The 20,960-nt window shown below is 37.0% G+C and overlaps 1 long non-coding RNA gene and 1 pseudogene across 1 annotated transcript; one reads left to right on the top strand and one right to left on the bottom strand.

Annotated features, from left to right (window-relative positions):
- Nucleotides 1,828-9,118, top strand: LOC107625164 (annotated as a pseudogene).
- LOC110268793 lies at nt 7,251-9,659 on the bottom strand. Its single transcript, XR_002357264.1, has 2 exons — nt 9,298-9,659; nt 7,251-7,516 (listed from the first exon to the last, which is right to left on the bottom strand). It is a non-coding gene; the product is annotated as an uncharacterized LOC110268793 (long non-coding RNA).

Here is a 20,960-nt window from a genome sequence, read left to right as displayed (position 1 = left end):
CAATAATATAATATAAAAATATAAATAACTTAAAATAATTTAATTTATTTATTTTAAAAAAATCTCCAAAAATTTAAAAATATGATCTACAACTATTATTACAAGATCCAAATCATATCAATTTTAGCAAAATTTAAGTTATTAAACATAAATCACTTTATGTTTCATAATCAATCTTGACTAAAATTTTTTGGTGACTTTAAATTTTTTTGGTGACTAATCTTGACTAAAATTTATTTTAACAAAATCAATTATAAAACAATAAAAAAAGCATACTCCATATTTTCTATGACTATGGAATTAAATTCAATAGAAGAAATGAAAATCATGCACGAGGTTGTGATTGTACATTTGGCATGAACATAATGAAAAGATGAATAAGACACATGAAGTCATGAACCATTAAAATTTCAATGCAAAAGAGTGGGCGGCGTAGCCTAGATTGTTAAGTGTCACGCAGAGTCTCATGTCACCTTAAAATTCACAAAATTTCAAAATTCATATAGCCAAGTAATTATGTATGCATGCAGCTGTAGCTGTTGTACATGATGTTAGTATTATATATACCCTTAACATTTTTACTATAAAAATTTACATTAGTATCAACCCTCACTCAGATTTCTTGGACTTAATACTTATTTTGAATCATAGTATTATAAATAATAAATCATATTAAAATAACCTTACGATATACTCCAATGCATATGCATATATAATTAACTAAGATAACTTAGATTATACATACATATGATTTGATCACACATGGTTGTGTTACATAGGTGCAAGCTGTGAAAGTGGGGCATTATTATTATATAAACTGCACTGTGCACACTAGACACTTGACACTGCACAAGTCACATTGCAGGACCCTCTCATCTCATGGAATTCAGCGTTACAAACTTCCCCTTATACCCGCACACTAACCTAAGTTAAACTATATTCATTAATTAATCCTGCTCGCTTGCTCCTATTAGTTTATGACTTTATGTTTTCTCTCCCTCTGATTCTTTCTTGCAAGAAAAGAGAACCACCCAACTCATAATAAACTCATAAGCTGCGTGACCGTTTTGAAAAGTTGGAGAGAGAACGAAAACATTGTTGAAATATGATATGAGACAGATCAATCTTACTACTTTGGTCTTAAAGTCTTTGGTTCAGTTCCAACTTCCAACACTACTCCACAGTGTTGTTGTTCACTTTGATTGGTTCTTACCAGATTTTTTTTTTCTTTTAGTTTAACTCAGATGGTATCACAACTGCACAACAAACGGCACAAAATTTCATATAGTTGAGGTACAATTTTATTTTGTGTCTACCTAACAAATTTTTGAGTTTGAACCTACCCGGCTACCCTTATTTTCACCTCATTTGTGTATCCTCCAAAGTTTTATTATTTATGATTTAAAATTTTATTAATTGAATAATAATAAGGATTTTATATGCTTTAAGTTGAATAATTAGATTTTTAGCTTTATTTTATGATTAGAAAGAAAATTAATTTTTATTACCTCTAATTACTGAATTAGAATATTTATTTAAAAATAAATTTTAAGTTGATAATCGAATAGTATTTTTTTATAGATATTATTATTGGATTAAAATTTGCTTTTCAATTATTCTATCATCCTAATTTACTAACTCTAAATCTCTAAATTAAAACTCACTAACCTTAATCAAACCCTACTCCCCTCCCCCTCAAATCTGATAGCTATATAAAAATTAAATGTAGCTTTTAAAATGGGCTTCGTTAACCGCGTTCAGTATCGTTGATTTAATTAACTATTATCATCATTCATTTTATCAAATTAACTATTATCATTATTCATTGTATATAGTAACACTCCACACAAACACACCCACACATATACGGAGAGAGATAGATTAAGAGAGAAAGAAAGAAAGAAAGAAAGAAAAAAAAGGGAAGAGAGAAGAGGGAACAGGGAGTGAGAGAACGGGGAGAAGGGTGACCCGAGGAGAAGAGCTTGTCCGCGGCGCCACCATTAAGCCCACCGTCAAGCTTGTCCAGCCTGTCCCATCACCGCAAAGCTTCCGTCGACGCCGCTGCTGAGAGAAGGGAACGACGCGACGCGAGGGGAGTGAGAGAGCTTGTGTCGCCGCCGTTGAAGAACCCTCTGCCACCGAACCTACAACCACGACCAGGAGAGGAAGCCGTCTGAAGCTATTGCCGCCGTCGAAGCTAAGGGTCGCCGTCGAACAGAACGCGAAGAGAGAGAAGGGGGCTCGCGGGCGCAGAGAAGAACGTGATGGTGGTGGGTGGTTACCGTGATGCTGCCACTGCCGTTGCTACCGGAGCTCCTCGTCGCAGTTTTTGCCACTGGGAGTGATCGCCGGAACCACCGCCGGACTGCTGCTACTTGGTCTAGTTTCTTCTTAGTTGCGGTAAGCCCTTTTGCTTCGAAAAGTCCTTTTGTCATTGTTATGTTATTTTAGCTGAGGTTTTGCGGCGTTATTTATTATATGATTGAGTTTCGGTTATTACATGTTGTGATTAGAGTTGCCGTAGTTGCTGGAGGTATGGAGCTGTGGTTATGGTTGCCGCTGCTGCGGGCCAGGGGAAGAACGAGTTTGTGAGGCGTTCTAGAGTTTTCGAGTTTCGACTAGTCGAGGTAGGGGTTTTCTTAAAATCTATTTTATCTTATAGAGTTGTTATAAATAGATATTAATGTGAGAAACATATGTTTATGATTATCCTATGAACATGGTTGTTTGCTCTGAATGACTGATTGCTTGATTGCTTTAGTGGTGTGTGATTGTTGAAAGAGAATTAGTTTGAAAAGTTATTTAGTTGATTATTATGAAAAGTGGTTTTTCCTGGGTTTTGAAGTTGATTTGATAATATAAATGAATGAGCTTTGGAAATGATTTGAGATATGAAAATGAATTAATTTTGGAAGCGGTTTAACTTTGAATTACTTTGATTTTATAAATGATTTAATATTTGAGCTGGTTTAATTTTGAAAAAGATTTATTATTGGAAATGGTTGGATTTGAAAACAACTTGATGTTAGAATTGGTTGAATTTTGGAAAATGATTGAAATTTGGAAATGGTTGAGAAAGGGTTTGAGGAATGTTTGGATGGGAAGGTGGCAGCGTCCGAGTTTTAGAGGAGATGCTGCCGAAATTTTATAAAATTAGAAGTTTCATTTGAAGTAATTAATTAAAAAGATTTGTTTTTAAACATTATATGTTTTAAGATTGATTTATTCATCAAAGAAAGAATTATGTTTTGAATTGGGATTGTTAATGAACGAGATGGAAAGAAGGATGATGAGGATTTTCTTTGAAATACAGTTTTTGAATGAATTTGGAAATGAGATTTGGATTGATGAATGATTATGATGTTGAGAATGTTGAGATATGATCTTTGAATTATTCATATGGCTTATGAATTTGAAATATTTGAGATACGAGGTTTTCTGGATTAAGTGTCGTGGCTTGCCACCATGTGTACCAGGTTGAAAACTCGATACTCTATTGACCCTACGACGTAAGTGTGACCGGGCACTATATAAATTCCTGGGAATGTTACTCCCATTGAGCAATATTGATTATTTGAGAAAAAGCTATGCATAGACTCTTGGGGATGCACGTCGGGAGACAGTCTAAGGACAATTCAGACTTGTCGGGTTGGCTGGATAACCGACAGATGAGCCTTATCAGCTATAAGACAGGCATGCATAATGTGCATTTGTATGCTTTGCTTGGTTTTGAACTTATTTTGGTTTGCCTAATTGCTAAACTGTTCTTAACTGCTACTTGACCTATTTGCTGTAACTGCTACCTACTTGTGCTTTCCTTGTCTGTCTTGCCTGTGTTTGTCCTGGCGTGCTACATTTGAGAATGAACTTTGGTGCTGAATTAATAATTGTTGTTTGATTGCGTGGTTGGTTTCTGATTGAGATTTTCTTATAAGAAAGGAAAGGTTTCGGATTTCTAAAAGATTAAACATTGTTTCTCTAAAAGGTTTTGAACGATTACCTACTGGTTTTTAAAAGATTCATAAGGCAATGATAATCACCGAGTTTGAAAACAGTTTTCTTATTAAATATCTTCTTATGACAACTTTGAAACTCCGTGGTGAGACCATGTGATTAGGTTCTCACCCCCTACAGCTTTACCTTTTTAGGAACCGGATGAAGAAGCATTAAGAAGAGTTATACTGCGTTTGGTTTATATGTTGTTGTGTTAATTAGATTATTTTCTTCCCTCGTCTTTGTTATTACAAGTTTGTAAGAGGGATAGGAGTTGTATGTTTTATATGTATATTATATTATGAGATATTAGGTAAGGAGTCTTGTATATGAATCTATGCCTGCTTGTGTTTTTATTAAGATAAAGTATTTATTTCCGGTTTTTAAAGAAATCAGCGATACAGTGTCGAGTCACAGGCTCCTATTTTAATATTTAGTATGTAAAGTAGTCGTAATACTTCTTGCTATCAGAGTAGCGCAGCCGGAAGCGTGATTTCTGATAGTGAGGGTGTTACAGATCCAGCACTTTTTTCTGGATTATTAGTTACACATTAGCACAACATCAAATAAATTGGTTGGTAGTTGGTACTTATTTGGGTTTGGAGAAATTCAAGATTTTGATCCAATCCCATTTACCATTTGACAATCCACTTTTGTATTATTCACTGCCCATTTTCTATTTTTCTTCATTTAATGTTATTCTGGCATCTCTGGTTTGAGCATTGGATTGTGTTCAGTTCTCTTCTGTTCTTCTTTGACTACAGAATATAGAGACTGAGATCAAAAGGAGGGTGTCTGAAAAGTTAGTATCCGAGGCAATTTTTTTAGAGGGTAATACTCCTTTTTTTAATTATTATATTTTTCAGTTGAGTACCTTTTGGTAATGTCTTTTGGAAATGGAATTTATGCTTGTTATAGGTAAAGGCCAATGAAAGAGAAAGAAGAAGTGGTTCCACCTTCTTTTTTTGCCCCCTTTTTTCATTTTTTTTCATCCACAAACCATAATAGCTTTTATATTATTTTACAGAGGTGGAGCGTTTGGTTTTAGCATGCAAGTAAGAGAGCCACCTCAATAGAAAAACACCTTTGAGAGACAAATCAAAGACATGAAGAAACAGGAAGAACAGTGTAACAGAGAATCTAAGAAGAAGGGTCACATTGTAACTTGGACTCGAGGTAAAAACTTATTCTCTCTATTGCATTTTTTTTTATTGTTTAATAATAGTTCTTTGTCTACTTATGAATCCATTTGCATTTGAATATTGTCTTATGCTTGGTTATGTGAGTTTCAGGAAGATGATATACTGAGAGAGCAGATTGGTATCCATGGAACTGAAAAGTACTAATTCTTCCTCTCCTGGGTTACCATTGTTTTTGCTTCTTTCCTTCCTTGAAGTAACATTAAAATGAGTTCTTGTTATTGCCAAAAAACTATATGCATTTGGGCAATTATTGCTTCTAAATTCAAGGACAAAACGACAAGACAGTGCAGAAGAAGGTGGAGATTTTGAAATGCTTATTGTGTATTTTGAATTTCCTTGATCTTCTGCTTTGTTGTTGTTGTTATTATTATTGTTGTTACCAATCTGATTCTTAAGTAACTAATAAAATATCAGATGGTACACTTACTTGAATTCTGATTTCAAGAAAGGTGGATGGTCACCAGAGGAAGACATGCTCTTATGTGAGGTATATCCATGCTTCCTCTCTCCAAAAGTTAGATTTTCCATTGGAGTTTAACAAGCTTACTTTATTGTATAAGATTAGGAATCTACACAACTTTAAGAACTTGGATTTCAATGAAAAAGTCTACAGAACAAGCTTGATTTGCTACTCTAGTCTATCCATATTTCAGTAAATCTGATTTGTGGCTTTAATTTCCTGCAATTTTCTTTGCAGGCTCAAAAATTATATGGCAACAGATGGACAGAAATAGCGAAAGTGGTTTCAGGAAGGTAACAAAAGTCATTCTCCTCTTCATGCACATTCAGAATGGAAATTGTGTGAACATTCAAATCTTATTGATCATGCTTTGTATGCAGAACGGATAATGCTGTGAAAAATCGCTTCTCTATGCTCTGCAGAAAGAGGCAAAAATATGAAGCTTTAGCTAAAGAGAACAGCATTTCATCACACATCAATTCAAATAACAAGAAAATTGTTTTCCAACATGCTTATAATACAGATGCAACATCAGAATCTGCTATATCTATCAAGAAAATGAGGTAAAGTACGGTTTATGAATCCCAATACACAAATTTACAAAGAATGATGCTAAAATATTCTCCTATTGTAATGCAGGAGGGCTCATATCACAGATGATGGAGGGAAGATCAAGTTTGGAGATAGATCACATTTGCGAAATGGAACTTCGATAAATCAGCATCCAAGGACACCGTTCGCATTATTAGCTCAAAACTCATAAAACATAAACAATTTGCTAGACGAGCTTCAAATTTGCAATGCCAAGTTTAGTAGTTCTGGGAACTATCTCCAAATTGAATTTTATTAGTTACATACATAACATGATTCTCAAATTTTGAAACCTAAAGCATAAAACAAGTTGCAGTTAAGATGTTCAGCAAACGGAACTTTGGCCATCCTCCTATTCTAATATTAAACTGGTTTATTATGCCTTTGCAGCTCAAAATAATAAAACTCAAGGAACATTCCTAAAAAGGGATGACCCAAAAATAGATGCATTAATGCAACAAGCAGAGTTGCTTAGCTCACTAGCTCAAAATATTGATACAGAGGACATGGACCAAAGTCTTGAAAACACGTGGAAGGTGAACCTCCATAATCTCTTGGCCTGTATTGTTTTGATTTTGAGCATTGAGCACGTTATGTTTTTGTCAAAATTGAAATATGTAGTTGGTTTCATGAGAACAGCCTCTAGTAGAGACAACATATTTCTAGTCTCTAATAAAAGTTCAGCATCAACAGAACCAAAGCAGAATCATAGAAGTCACATTTGTAGCATCAAAATGTAACTGTAAAGTACTAGGCATTTCATATTCATATACTTTCCAGAACATCTGCAATTTCTCTAGTCATGAAGATGGCAAGAGACATGAATCATTAAAGGAAGTTGACCTTGCCTTTAAGAAGTCTGAAGTAACTGTCATTCTTGAGCAGATATGAGAAATGCCATTACTTTGTAGAGTTCAAGTGACACTACTTTGGATTGGTGCTAGGTTCTTCAAGAGTTTTTGAACCGAACCAAAGAAGCAAACAACCCGAAATGCAAGATTCAAGGTTTAAAAGCTTGCTGATCTTAAAAATATGGTTGAAGACTTGAGTAGTAATGAGGGAGGCCAGCCATGTTGGAGGTACTTTAAAGACTTTAAAAATATAATTTCCTGTATGCTTAACAAGAATACTAATATTTTTTAAATATGATTCAGGCAAATGGATCTGTATGAAGACTCTCCAGCCAGTTCTGAATACAGTACAGGATCAACTATCCTCCCTCTCTCAGCTGGTGACATTATGGAACACTCTTCACACCGGGATATAGAAACTGAAATGAAAACCACACAAATTGAAGATAAGAAAGAAGTAGATGGATGTGAGAGTGGTGTTCTAGTTACTGCAACCCTGGATCAAGGTAACATAATTCATTATTAAGAATGAAAATTCTATCATTTTTCTAAAGTATATTACTTTTTCTCCTTCATGTATTAATACCCTTATCATTTTAATGAACCAAAATGCTAATAAGATATACATATTTCCATAGTAGATATGCTGCTGAATTCAGAAGAACAAATAAACACTGATAGCGCTGTTTTTGTCTCATCAAGAGTGGAGTTTGGTTCCCCTATTCAAGTAACTCCGATATTCAGATCTTTGGCTGCAGGGATTCCCAGCCCACAATTTTCGGAAAGTGTAAGTTACCCAAACACCTTGGGATTGAACAATTTTAAGACCAACAGAAATACTATCACAGTAATAGTAACAACTAACAAGTATGAATATACTGTTAATAACATTATATATTTGGAAACCCCACTGAACCAATGTTCCTATAAAATCAATAATCAATATGAATCAGAAGCAGGACTTCGAGAAAGCTATTAAATTATCCATTCCAGCAGTAACATGATAATGCGGTGCAATTTAGGTGTGGTGTTGGATAGGTTTTAATGTAAGGGAGTGGAAGTTGATAGATGATATCAGCATCTGCAATTATACAAGACAGACATATGCATTGCTTAAATCATAATTAAGCTAAACTCTAGAACAGAAGGACTAAATACATAGCCATGAAGCATATTTTGTTATCTCCTCCTAATTAGTTTCATCTGTATACTTGCTATGAGCAATTAGCTAATTAGTCGTTACCCTTTTTCTTGTCATGCATTCCAATTTATCAAAGTTTGAAGCTAGACTAACCATTTGTTCTTGAACTTCTTTCAGGAAAGGAACTTCTTAAGGAAAACACTAGGAGTGGAGTCTCCATCTCTCAACCCAAGTGCTCAACCATCACAACCGCCACCCTGCAAAAGAGCCCTACTAGACAGTTTACAATCCTAGATCCCAATATCCATAGGTTATTTTCCCCTTTCTAAATCCTTGACATCCTTCTTTGCCTAGTTTGAGAAACATTTAAATTTTATTCTGCCCTAAAACTTTGAAAGGCATACCCTTGGCAAGAATGTAATGGTATGTTCTTGCCATCTTCAACATATCTAACAATATCCTTCCCTTCACTCAAGGGTTACCTCCTAGATAATGGCACCAAAAATCAGTGTGCTTTTAGAGTGTGATTCTTTGGTTTGTCTTCTTTTCACATTATTCTGGGTTTGTTTTTCTCCAATCCAGCATTTTGCCTTTTTTTTATGTACAGAGCCTGGTGTGTTATCATTAGTTATCTTGCGCATATGTATACATTGGCATATCGCCTTTCCTACTACATATAATGAACAAAAACATAAAGAGAAAAGTTGCAAAAAAAAAGGGGGAAAAGAAGTGTGTAATAGAGGATTTTCATTAATTACTTGGAACCTAGATTCTTATTTGTTTGTTTTTGGTGTGCATAGATTATAGAATAAATTATCTTCCCCCTTTTTTTTGTTTCTGATGTACCGAAACTTAAGTATAATTGAGTGGTATTTTGGTTTTGGTGTGCTCAATGTTGTATCTATTTCTTACACAACCAAATCTAGAGAATTCTTCAAACAAGTAATCCCAATTAGGCATAAACAAATTCTCTCACTCTCTGAACATGAAAACAGACATGTACATTGTGCTTTCATACAGAAGAAGAAAAAAGGGTTCTAGACAAAATTATGTACTTACATAAGATAGAGGGACCCTGTGTTGTGTTGTGGCAGATTCATGCTGCATGCAGATTGCAGAGCTTTCCTTCATGGAGTGCTTGATGAGTTAATTAGTTCCATGGCTGTTGATGGTGGTTGTGAAGTGGAATCCAGAAGGCATTACATAACAAAATATAATGATGAATATGAAAAAGGCATTAGCTCATAAAGAAGGAGGGAACAATCTACAAAATAAAGCGCCTTCCTTTACTCTTAACTTTCTTCATTAAAGGCAAACTGCACCTATGACTTTTTTGACTACACAGTCAACACTTTTAGTGAGTTTTTTGAAAATCTGTAGTGCTCTTCATATAATTCCATGCAAGTATGCAATTTCAAGGGTGAGAAATTTAGATAAAATTTTTAACTTTTAGTATAAAAAAAGTGCTTTTTCAATCAATCCTGCAGCACTCTCTATCCAACAAAAGGGTCTTTTTAGCAACATACTTGTCATTTGAGAATTCTAAAGTGATGCTACGAGCTAATTCTATCTAATTGTTCCCTTCATTAAGTATTTTCATTGACTTGCAATTACTATTATTTACAATTTTCAATAGATTTTTTTTTGGTGTCACAAATTCAAAGTCTAGATTTAAGTTACAGTTACACAATTGATCTTGCTTGCGAAATAGAGGTGATAACTGAGTTATGTCCTCAGAGGCTGAACGTCCAACTCTTGAGTCCGAGCTTTTCCTTTGTGTTGTGGTGTGAAAGTACGAGCTATAAAGATGAGGGAGAGTATACCTGCAAAGGCACTCTGAAACTTAAGTCAGTATATTATCTTGTTCGAATGATCTTAAAAGAACACTTTACCTTGCTTTATATTGTAGGCTATTTTTCCGTTACGCTTTTGGTATTAAGGTCGTTTATGAAAAGGCGAATAACGTCTCTTCTCATATACTGTTATATCATCGGTTATGGTGGAAGCACTTATTTGACCGAGTTATGACTCATGAATGGACGAGCTTATAACAGATTATACCGAGTTATAGCTCATGAATGGGTGGGCTCATAACGGACCACGCCGAGTTATAGCTCATAAGTGGGCGAGTTTGTAACGGATTTCACCGAGTTATATCTCATTTATTATAACCATATCACAGCCCCCAAGCTTGGCCTGCGAAAAGTTTTTAATGAAGCAGATTGAGCTTATTAAGGAGTTATAACTCGGTGAGATAGGTTGTTGAGTGAGCCCCCAGTTCAACTTACTTCATTAAAAATTCTTCATGTTTGTGACGTGGGGAGTCGTGTTGTTGTTTTTGGTGAGGAGAGAGAAAGAGTAGTGGATCATTAAAGTCTCTTATTTTCCCAAAGCAAATGCACCGTTTGATGTGATTGAGGAAGCAATTACCTTTACAATGTGGTTAAGTGAATGGTTTGGGAACTGAGTTGCTTATCCCTGACCCTTGGTGTTTCTTCTTTGAAAACAGAATGAGTAAAAGAGGTATGCATGGTTTTTATTTTATTTTGTAATTTTTCGTCTTCTTCTTCCTTCTTTGTTTTTGCTTTTGGTTCTGGGTTTGGTTATGGGGTTTGAGAAGGAGAAGAAAAGGGAGATTGATTAGTCCTATGACTGGGTTAGTGAGGATGTGAAGGGTCGGGTGTCTTTGTTTCGGGATGATGCGGCTGTGAAGGAGGTTGATGTTGGCAGAATCGTGAGGCCAGGGTCTGGGGTTCAGGTGGAGTTGCTGCCATGCAGTAGTGAGGATAGGATTTATCATAGGGGGCAGCGGTTTGAGTATTTTTATATGCATAGTTGTGTGTTGGAAGAACTGAGAGTGAGGCTGCCATTTACAGTGTTTGAATGTCAAATTTTGAAGCAATTAAACTGTGCTCCTTCACAATTGCATCCAAATGGTTGGGCATTTCTGCGTTGTTTCGAAATACTGATGGAATTTCTTGAGGAGGATCCTTCTGTAGATTTGTTTTTTTCTTTGTTTCAAGCTAAAGAAGTTTGGAAAGGGGGTTGGGTTAATCTGAACAGTACTCCTGGGTTTGGTATCTTCAAATTATATAAGTCTTCTTTCAAGGACTTTAAGGAGATGTATGTGAAGGTGAGGAATGTTGAAAAAGAGTTTTCTTTTTATATTGACGAGTTCTTGGCTGAGAGGTTTTTCTTTTGGTGGTGCTCAGAACCCCAGAATATACTCGGGGCTGAAGTTATAACTCCGAGAAATGTGTGTATAATTGAGTTTTTGGTGGAACAAATTGATCGGAAAGATTTGATCTCCATGTTTGAACTGTTAAAGTGGGAGGAAAATAGGGCTGCTGTGGTAGATTATATGGGTGAGTTGTGTATATGTGTTAGTGATTTACTTGTGTATTTGAGCCTTACTGAGCTGCTGTTTTTCTTTTTGAATTTGCAGGTGGTAAGTATCCGGGGGTGTCAGCTGCTTCACTTAGGTTGCGTTTTAAAAGTAAGAACTTGGAGAAAGAGGTGTCGTCGTCCAATCGCGAAAAAGGTGGTGGAGCTGGAGAATTTAGTCAACCTCGTCAGGGTCGGAGGAAGGTGATTGGAAAGAAGAGGAAATCGAGCGTGGTCGATGTGTCCAAGGATACTAGCGAGAAGGAATAAAGGGTTTCTTTAGAGGAGATTCAAACTTTTGTTGTGAATCAGAAAAAGCTACATGAAATGACCGAACATAGTAAGGGTATATCTGTATGGGGGAAGGAGTATCCCTATATGGCTGTTCCCGATGAGCATTGTCAGTCTGAAGCTGACGTATCGTTGGCGAATGAGGTTGGCGAAATGGCTGTTGGTCAGTATATGCAGGTAATGTTTTGTTATGGTTGTTTTGTTTGCTGGGAGTTACTTGTATATTTTATTATTTTTTGTTGTGGTTTGTAGGTGATTGGTTTGAGGTTAGCTAGTTTAGGTCGTAGTCAAGAGCTGAAGCATAAAAAGGTGTTGGTGGAGAAGAATGAGGTTTTGCTGTTGAAAGAAGAGTTGAGTAAGTCTAAAGGTGCTGTTGCTGAACTCCAGAATAAGTTGGCTGAAACTGAAAAACAATTGAAGGAGACCAAAGAGAACTATGCTAAAGATTTTGAGGATTTGAAAAAGAAATAGGCTAACTTGGCGAGCATGGAAGCTCGGTTGATTGAGGTAACTGCGAAGCTTAAAGAAATGGAGAAGAAAAAGGGTGATGAGATTTTAGATTCGTTTGTTGAGGATTTCGAGAGGGCGTCTTTACAGGCGAAGTTCCTTGTGCCTGATGCTGATCTGTCTGAGATGGACCCTGGGAAGATTGTCCGAGATGGTAAAATGGTTGAGGACGATGGCGTTGCCGAGGATGAGGCAGAGAATGTTTAAGATATTATTGTAATTGTTTTAGTGCTGTTTATGTTTGTCTCTGTTTTGATGTTTTGATTTGGCGAAGACTTATTGATATTTGCTAAATAATTATCTGCTATTTTGTAGCCTGCTAATAGAGTTTGTTTGACTTGTTGTTTATTTGTGGCCAATTTGGATTTTAAATGTTAGGCCTTTGCGTAATTGATGGGAATGTTCCGTTAAGAATATCCCTGTTAGAGTTTGCCGATAATGTTCGGATTGAAATTAGGCGAGGATACTCGTCTTTTTGAAATCATAGATAAATCTGTATCTTATGATATTTATTGTAAAAGCAATCATAGGAATGATATAGTGAGAAAGTTGTTATATAAGAAAGAGTGAAATAGACTTTATTCACATAGTAATATTGGCAATCCTTTGGATACAAAGGTTCAGGTAGGCTAGCCTCGTTAAAACCTCTCCAAGCAAAACCCTTTAGGGATAAAATCTTGGTAGTAGGAAAAAGAGTACAAGCCTGTCCCTGAGTTTTAACTATAGAATTTCTTTAAGGAAGATACATTCCAAGTGTTGGGTAGGATTGTACCATTTAGAGTTTCTAGTTTATATGCTCCATTGCCGAGGACTTGTGTGACTCGATACGGCCCTTCCCAATTTGCGGCGAGCTTGCCATGCGATGGTGGACGTCGCGCGAGCTCTTTCTTTCGAACGACCAAGTCTCCTTTTTCGAATGTTCGGCTTCTGACCGATTTATTGTAGCGTCGAGATAATGTTTGCTGTGCGGCACGTTGTCTGAGTGTGGCTATATCTCGGATCTCTTCAATGATGTCTAACTCGGGTCGCCGAGCTTGATCATGTTCGCCGAGCTGTGTCCTAATTGAGCTTTGGGAGATTTCTAGTGGTATCATTGCTTCAGATCCATAGACAAGTCGGAACGGCGTCTCTTTTGTTGATGATTGGGGTGTTGTATTATATTCCCATAGGACTTCAGGTATAAGGTCGGCCCATAGCCCTTTTGCGTCGCCCAGCTTCTTCTTGAGTGCGTGCAAGATCACTTTATTTGCTGCCTCTGCTAGTCCATTCGTCTGAGGATGTTCAACAGAGGCGAAATGTTGTCGTTTACCTATTGAACAACCAACAAGGAGTCACAATATACCTTGATTGTGTGGATTTGAAGATCTAAACAAAGCCGAAGTCCTACGACCAGGGCTTCATACTCAGATTGATTATTGCTGGCTTTAAAAGATAGGTGTAAGGAATGCTCGAGGATGGAACCATCGTCGGCTTCGAGTCGTATTCCAGCGCCGCATCCTTCTTTGTTGGATGAGCCATCTATGTACAAGGTCCATTGTTTTGTGTGGTTATCTTCTGATGGTATTGTAAGCTCTGCAATAAAGTCGGCTAAAAATTGCGATTTTATTGCCCCTCTGGACTGATATCTGATGTCGAACTCAGATAGTTCGATTGACTATTTTATAAGTCTCCCTGCAATGTCGGGCTTGTGTAGCACTTGTCGTAGTGGGTGATCTGTTCTGACATTGATGACATGACTTTGAAAATACGATCAGAGTCTTCGTGCTGAGACGACTAATGCTAAGGCCAGCTTCTCTATTCTCAGATAATTAAGCTCGGCATGGTGGAGTGTTTTGCTGACGAAGTAGACTGGTTGCTAAATTTTGCTTCTTTCTGTGACAAGAGCCGAGCTTATTGCCCAATCAGTAACTGATAGGTACAGAAATAAATCTTCCCCTTGGAGGGGCTTCTGTAGAATCGGCGGTTGCGAGAGAGTTGTTTTTAGTGTGTTAAAAGCTCTTTCGCAATCGTCGGTCCACTGAAATTTGTTTTTCTTTTTAATTGTTTGGAAAAAAGGATTAGACTTTGAAGCTAAAAAAGGTACAAATCTTGATAATGCAGCAAGCCTTCCTGTGAGGCGTTGTACTTCTTTTATAGTCTTAGGACTTGTCATATCCAAAACTGCTCGGCATTTGTCCGGGTTTGCCTCGATGCCCCTGTTTGTTAATAAAAATCCCAAAAACTTACCACCTTGTACTCCAAAAGCGCTTTTTTTCGGGTTCAGGCGCATGTTGTAATGGCGTATCTGGGCGAATATTTCTGTTAAGTCGTCAATATGGTTACTGCCGACTTTTGTTTTGGCGACCATATCATCAACATAAACTTCGATGTTTCTGCTGATTTGTTTGGCGAAAACTTTATCCATAAGATGTTGGTAAGTTGCTCCTGCATTCTTTAGTCCAAAAGGCATAACCTTATAACAGTAGTTTCCGAAGTCAGTAATAAAAGTTGTTTTACATTGATAAGAGGGATGCATAAGTATTTGGTTGTACCCTGAATAGGCATCCATGAAACTTAAGGTAGCGTAACCGGAAGCGTTATCTACCAAAGAGTCTATGGATGGTAAAGGATACGAATCATTTGGGCATGCTTTGTTTAAATTAGTAAAATCGACGCACATGCGCCACTTACCATTTTGTTTCCTTACCATAACCACATTGGTGAGCCAGGTGGTAAATCTGATCTCTTTGATGAATTCGGCACTTATCACTTTTTGTGTTTCTTCCAACGACGCTTTTCGTTTTTCCTCGCCGAGTTTTCTTTTCTTTTGCTGCACAGGTCTCGCAGATGAGTTTATAGCTAGTTTATGGCTGATGATTTGTGGGTCTATGCCAGGCATATCTGAAGGTTTCCATGCAAATAGGTCAGCTTGCTTTTGTAGGAAGGTGGTGACGGCGTTTAGTTCCTCTTTGCTTATTGAGTTACCTACAAAAGTGAACTTGTTAGCGTCATTGTTGAAATAGACCTTCTGTAAGTCATCGGACGGAGTTGGCCTTTCCCGAAAGTCGGTTCTTGGATCTAGGTCGGCTAATGCTGAGCTATTGTGTGTGAGATCGACATTGTTAACTTGCTGTTTTGAATAATTTTGGAACTTCATGCCGATGTTGTAACAGTGCCGAGCTTCCTTATGATCTCCATGGATTGTGACGACATGATCGTCCTGCAAAGGGAACTTAACACACAGGTGAACTGTAGAAACAATGGCGCCGAACTTGTTTAAGAAAGGGCGGCCAAGGATAATATTATATGGACTGAAGCAATCTACTACTAAATATTGAATATCACAAGTTTTTGAAAGAGGATGCTCACCCAGTGTGGTTTGTAACCACACTGACCCTATTATTGGGACCCGTTTACCTGAGAAACCGACCAGATCTCCCCCTGTTGATTGGAGAATGTTGTTACTGAGCTTCATTTTTTGAAATGTTGAGTAGAATAGAACGTCGGCACTACTTCCAGGATCCAGCAGTACTTTTTTTACCAGTAGATCTCCCAACTGAAGAGTTATAACTACGGGGTCATCCAAGTTCTGTATACTAGAGTTGTAGTCTGCTTGTGTAAATGTGAGCTGCGGTAGTTGTGTTGGATTTTCTATTTCGTTTTGTGGTCCTTCTAACGAGCATATTGCTCGGAATGACCTTTTTCTCGCCGAGTTTGAGGAGCCTCCACTTGCGTATCCTCCTGAAATATAATTAATGACTCCTCGTGGCTTTTCATAATTGTTCGCCGCTACCTTCTCTTTTCCTCGGTACTGTTGTTCTGATGAATCTTCATTCCTGGAAGGTGTGGAACGTTTTTGGATGTGACTTCCGATGTACTTATTGAGATGGCCTTGCCGAGCTAAGCGTTCTAAGAGGTCCTTTGCTATTACACAGTCATTAGTGGTGTGGCCGTGCTTCTGGTGGAAGGCACAATATTTGGATTTGTCTATGTTCTTAGTGTCTTGGTAGGTGCCGGCCTTTCTTGGTGGCTTCATGAGTTTTGAATTTAGAATCTCTTTGATGATATCCTCTCGCTTAGTGTTAAACTGCGTATAAGAGTCAAAACGAGGGGTTAGTTTAAAACCTTTCTTACTATTTGGAGTTTTATTGTCGTCTCTGTAGCTTGTTTTATCATACTTCCGAGCTTGTCTGAGCTCCTCGATATCGATTTGTCCCTTGGCTTTTTCCCGGAACTCGGCCAGGGTTTTGGGCTTGGCTACCGCAATAGTTTCTTGGAACTTTCCAGGTCGGAGGCCGCTTTTGATTGCGTGCAAATGGAGGTCGGGTAAACTGATGGCGACTTTGGTGAAGCGAGTCATATAGTCCTTCAGACTTTCGTTCTTCCCCTGCTTGATAGTGTTCAGATAGTCAGAGTCATGCAGATATATTGCGGATCCGGCGAAGTGTTCTTCAAACAGCTTGGCCAGTTGCTGAAATCGTGAAACAGAACCTGCAAGCAAAGCACACAACCAATCAAGTGCAGGACCGTCTAAATAATTTGGAAAACAACGGCATAAAACAGTGTCGGATGCACCGTTGACGATCATTATTGATCAGAACTTTTTGAGGAATTTCTTCGGGTCTCCGAGCCCATCATAAGGTGTGAGGGTTAGTGGCAGGGTGAATCTCTTTGGCAATTCAAAGTTCATCACTTCTTCCATGAAGGGTCCTACAAGTTCATTGAACTCTTCTTTTTCATCCTCAGGATGAATTACATCAGCTCGGATAGTCTCCGAGACATGAGAGGGCTGGGAATGATGCTCATTATCCTCTGGCTACTGGTGATGAGTGTCGTTATGTTCTATCCGAACATGGTTCAGTTCAGCAATTTGAGCAGCCATTATTTGGTTTTCGTCAGTTATTCGTTGATTAGCTTGTTGTAGCTCGGCTACCATCCGCATGAGTTCGGATAGTAAAGGAGGTGGTACGTCAGCCATGAGTACGAGCGAAAACAATGGGACCAAAAGAGAAAATTCTATATTTTCGGCCCCACGGTGGGCGCCAATTGATCTTGCTTACGAAATAGAGGTGATAACCGAGTTATGTCCTCAGAGGCTGAACGTCCAACTCTTGAGTTCGAGCTTTTTCTTTGTGTTGTGGTGTGAAAGTACGAGCTATGAAGAGGAGGGGGAGTGTACCTGCAAAGGCACTCCGAAGCTTAAGTCAGTATATTATCTTGTTCGAATGATCTTAAAAGAACACTTTACCTTGCTTTATATTGTAGGCTATTTTTCTGTTACGCTTTTGGTATTAAGGTCGTTTATGAAAAGGCGAATAACGTCTCTTTCTCATATACTGTTATATCATCGGTTATGGTAGAAGCACTTATTTGACCGAGTTATGACTCATGAATGGACGAGCTTATAACGGATTATACTGAGTTATAGCTCATGAATGGGTGGGCTCATAACGGACCGCGCCGAGTTATAACTCATAAGTGGGCGAGTTTGTAATGGATTTCACCGAGTTATATCTCATTTATTATGACCATATCAACAATCATATGTTATCATAGAACTTTATGAGACAATTATCTTAGGGGACTGTGTTTTAGTTTAACTGTTGTAAAAGAATTAAAGAAATGATCTTTTACATATTTAATTTAATACCACAAATAAGTAATAACACAAGTAAATATTTTTTTTGAGTTTGTATTTCCATAAAAGATTTTAGTGTATTTAAAGTTGAATATGTACATAACAGCATAACGCATTATCCCAACTGTAATAATCATTGGTTTAAGTAACAAAAATTGAGTTAATATCAATAAAGAAAATACAGCCGATTAAAAATTATTTAAGTTAATCTCCGAGGCATGTAATAAGAGTCATACAGAGAATCCTGATATGAGATACACCACCGTGTGAATTCAAATTTTCTGAAGGTTACTCCTCAAGTGGCTAAATCTTCTGCAGTCTTTGTAGCTTCTTCCCACTCAACAAAGAAGATACCACAATGTTAATGAATTTGCGAGTGGTAGTAATGGTAGTGCCAGCCAAGGAAGAATGGAAAAAATAACTGATAGAGTCAGTGAATTATGAAGGGAAAAAAGGTGTCAAGGAAGTTTTTGCAGTTTACAAGCAATCAGATAGATTGAGGGATAAGGTTTGCTTATATTACCTTGCTTTTAAGGAATCCTGAGTTGCATTTGTAAATCCATCAAATGCAAGGTTCAAGAAACATAGTCCATATCCAAGGGGAGCATTTGGATGTGCTAACTTGCTCATAGTCCGAGTTAGTCTGCCAATAAGCATAAGCCAAGATGAGAAATTTGAAAGCTAAGCTGCATTCTCAGTCCACATAAATTTATATAAAAGATGATCATAGGCTTCTCCATTTTTACATACATAAAGATGGTAAACAATAAGGAAACATTTTTCCCCCAAACTTCACCGAATATATATCTTTCATGTCCTACAAGTCAAAATGTGAAATGATGTGAAACAAAAATAGAAAGCTTAAACACAGTGCATTACTACTCAGAAATGCAAGTTAATATGCCATTGGTAATAACATGGTGTTCCGCCTAATCTGATTCTATCGGAACCCAAATAGACATAAAAAAAAGACTCTATACCACTTTGAGTTAATATATATTGTGGTATTGAATCGATTTGATTTATCTTAAATAAAATTCAGCTTTCCTGGAGCATGAAATAGTGCTGGTGATATATATATACTGACCTAGAATCAGTTTTTGAAGATTTTGCCAGTATCTCCAAGCAGACAAGAAAACAAAAATAACTGCACTTAAAAACCACTATACTGAAGACATAGATATAAACAAATAAATCACAGCCATGCAGTGGGAGATAGGCCCAAAATCTTTATAGAAGCTTCTTTCCAGAAAAGAAATGTTTGAAGAGCCCATATAATGAAAAAAGGATAGTAACAAACTTGGGATGGTTGTGTCAAAAAACATTTAAAATAGTCTAATGGTTAGTTTATTAATTTACTTAAACAAGTGTTGGAATTTGAATCTGCCTTGTATATGAAGCAACTCATTGGCCTTAAATGGAATTTCGATCAGCGATGAATTAATTCTTGACTTGCTGAGCTGAAGGATACAGTTGCCAATCGAAAAAAAAAACAGATAATCATAAAATTAAAAACTTTAGTATCAAGCTTAGTCATTAAAAAAAAAGCTTAGTCATGAATTTTAAGGTTACATAGTCGAGGGAACAGTCCCGTTAAGACAGCAAGTAACATACTTGAATGCTTCGATTCCCATAGCTGGACTAATAGTGTTGGTAATTCCACAACTCCAGTGAGACCACGAAGGGGAATCACCACTGCTCCCACTTGACTATATCTTAATCACTGTAAACTTTTTCTTGGGTTTAACTAACATGTATTAATATTTAATAGAATGTTTTAAATGTTTCTATTTAACAAATAAAAAACAAATATATTGAAAATTTAATTCTTTTACATTTAAAAAAAATTAATTTATTATCTTAACATGTGCCTTAGAGCACAAGTTAGATAAAGAAAATTTTTTTTGTAATATTAAATTAACATAGGTGATGACAAGTCATCTTAGCCTATTTTCACTAGTCTTTTTCTTTTGTTTTCAATTGATTTTATGCACTTTCTTAAGCCATAAGTAAGCCAATTGGGTAGATTTCCATGTTTCCTTTGATTCAATCAACCATGGATGAATTAATGCACTTTCATGAGATTTTGTGCTATAATTGTCATATATTATGTAAGAAACACAATCTCATGATTTGGGGCATAGCTTTGATTGTTTTGATTGATTGATGATAGGTGAAAAGAGTTTTGAAGAAGGTTGAAGAAAGAAGGAATGGCTAGGAGCAAGAGAGAACAAAAAGCTTGAGCCAAAGTTTACCTCAAACTTTAGCTCAAACTTTTTGGAAGAATTGAAAACACCCCAGAGGAAAAAAAGCTTGAGCCAAAGTTTGCCTCAAACTTTAGCTCAAACTTTTGGAAGAGTTAAAAACACCCTGGAGAAAAAAGCTTGAGCCAACGTTTGCCTCAAACTTTTTGGCAAACGTTGGCATCACAAAACCAACACCTTGGAGGAGAAAAGCTTGTGCCAACGTTTGCCTCAAGCTTTTTGGCAAACGTTGGCGCCACACTTGCACACCCTGGAGGAGAAAAGCTTGCGCCAACGTTTGCCTCAAGCTTTTTGGCAAACGTTGGCGCCACACATATACACGAGGGGATCAACGTTTGGCCAAAAGTTTGACCTCAAACTTTAGCCCAAACGTTGGTATCAGCAAAAGGAGGGTAGCTGGTATAAAAAGTTTGAGTAAAAGTTTGCCTCAAACTTTTACTCAAGCTTTTATGATTTACAACCCGGTTCACAATGGATCTTTCTCCAACTCCAAGAGCAATCAACTAAGGCATTTATCAACCCAATTCTATCAAGAGCAAAGGCCCAATTCAAGGCTTGAAGACCATTTGAAGAAAGTGTATAAATAGCTTAGGATTTAAGTTTTTAGGGAGCTTTTCTTTTTAGTTTTGCTGAGTAGTTTTTGGAGAGCTTTTGGTTTT

Source organism: Arachis ipaensis, chromosome B02, assembly GCF_000816755.2.
Source record: "Arachis ipaensis cultivar K30076 chromosome B02, Araip1.1, whole genome shotgun sequence".
Taxonomy (NCBI): domain Eukaryota; kingdom Viridiplantae; phylum Streptophyta; class Magnoliopsida; order Fabales; family Fabaceae; genus Arachis; species Arachis ipaensis.
Note: the sequence above shows the minus strand (reverse complement) of the source record. Positions and strands in the feature narration are given on the sequence as shown.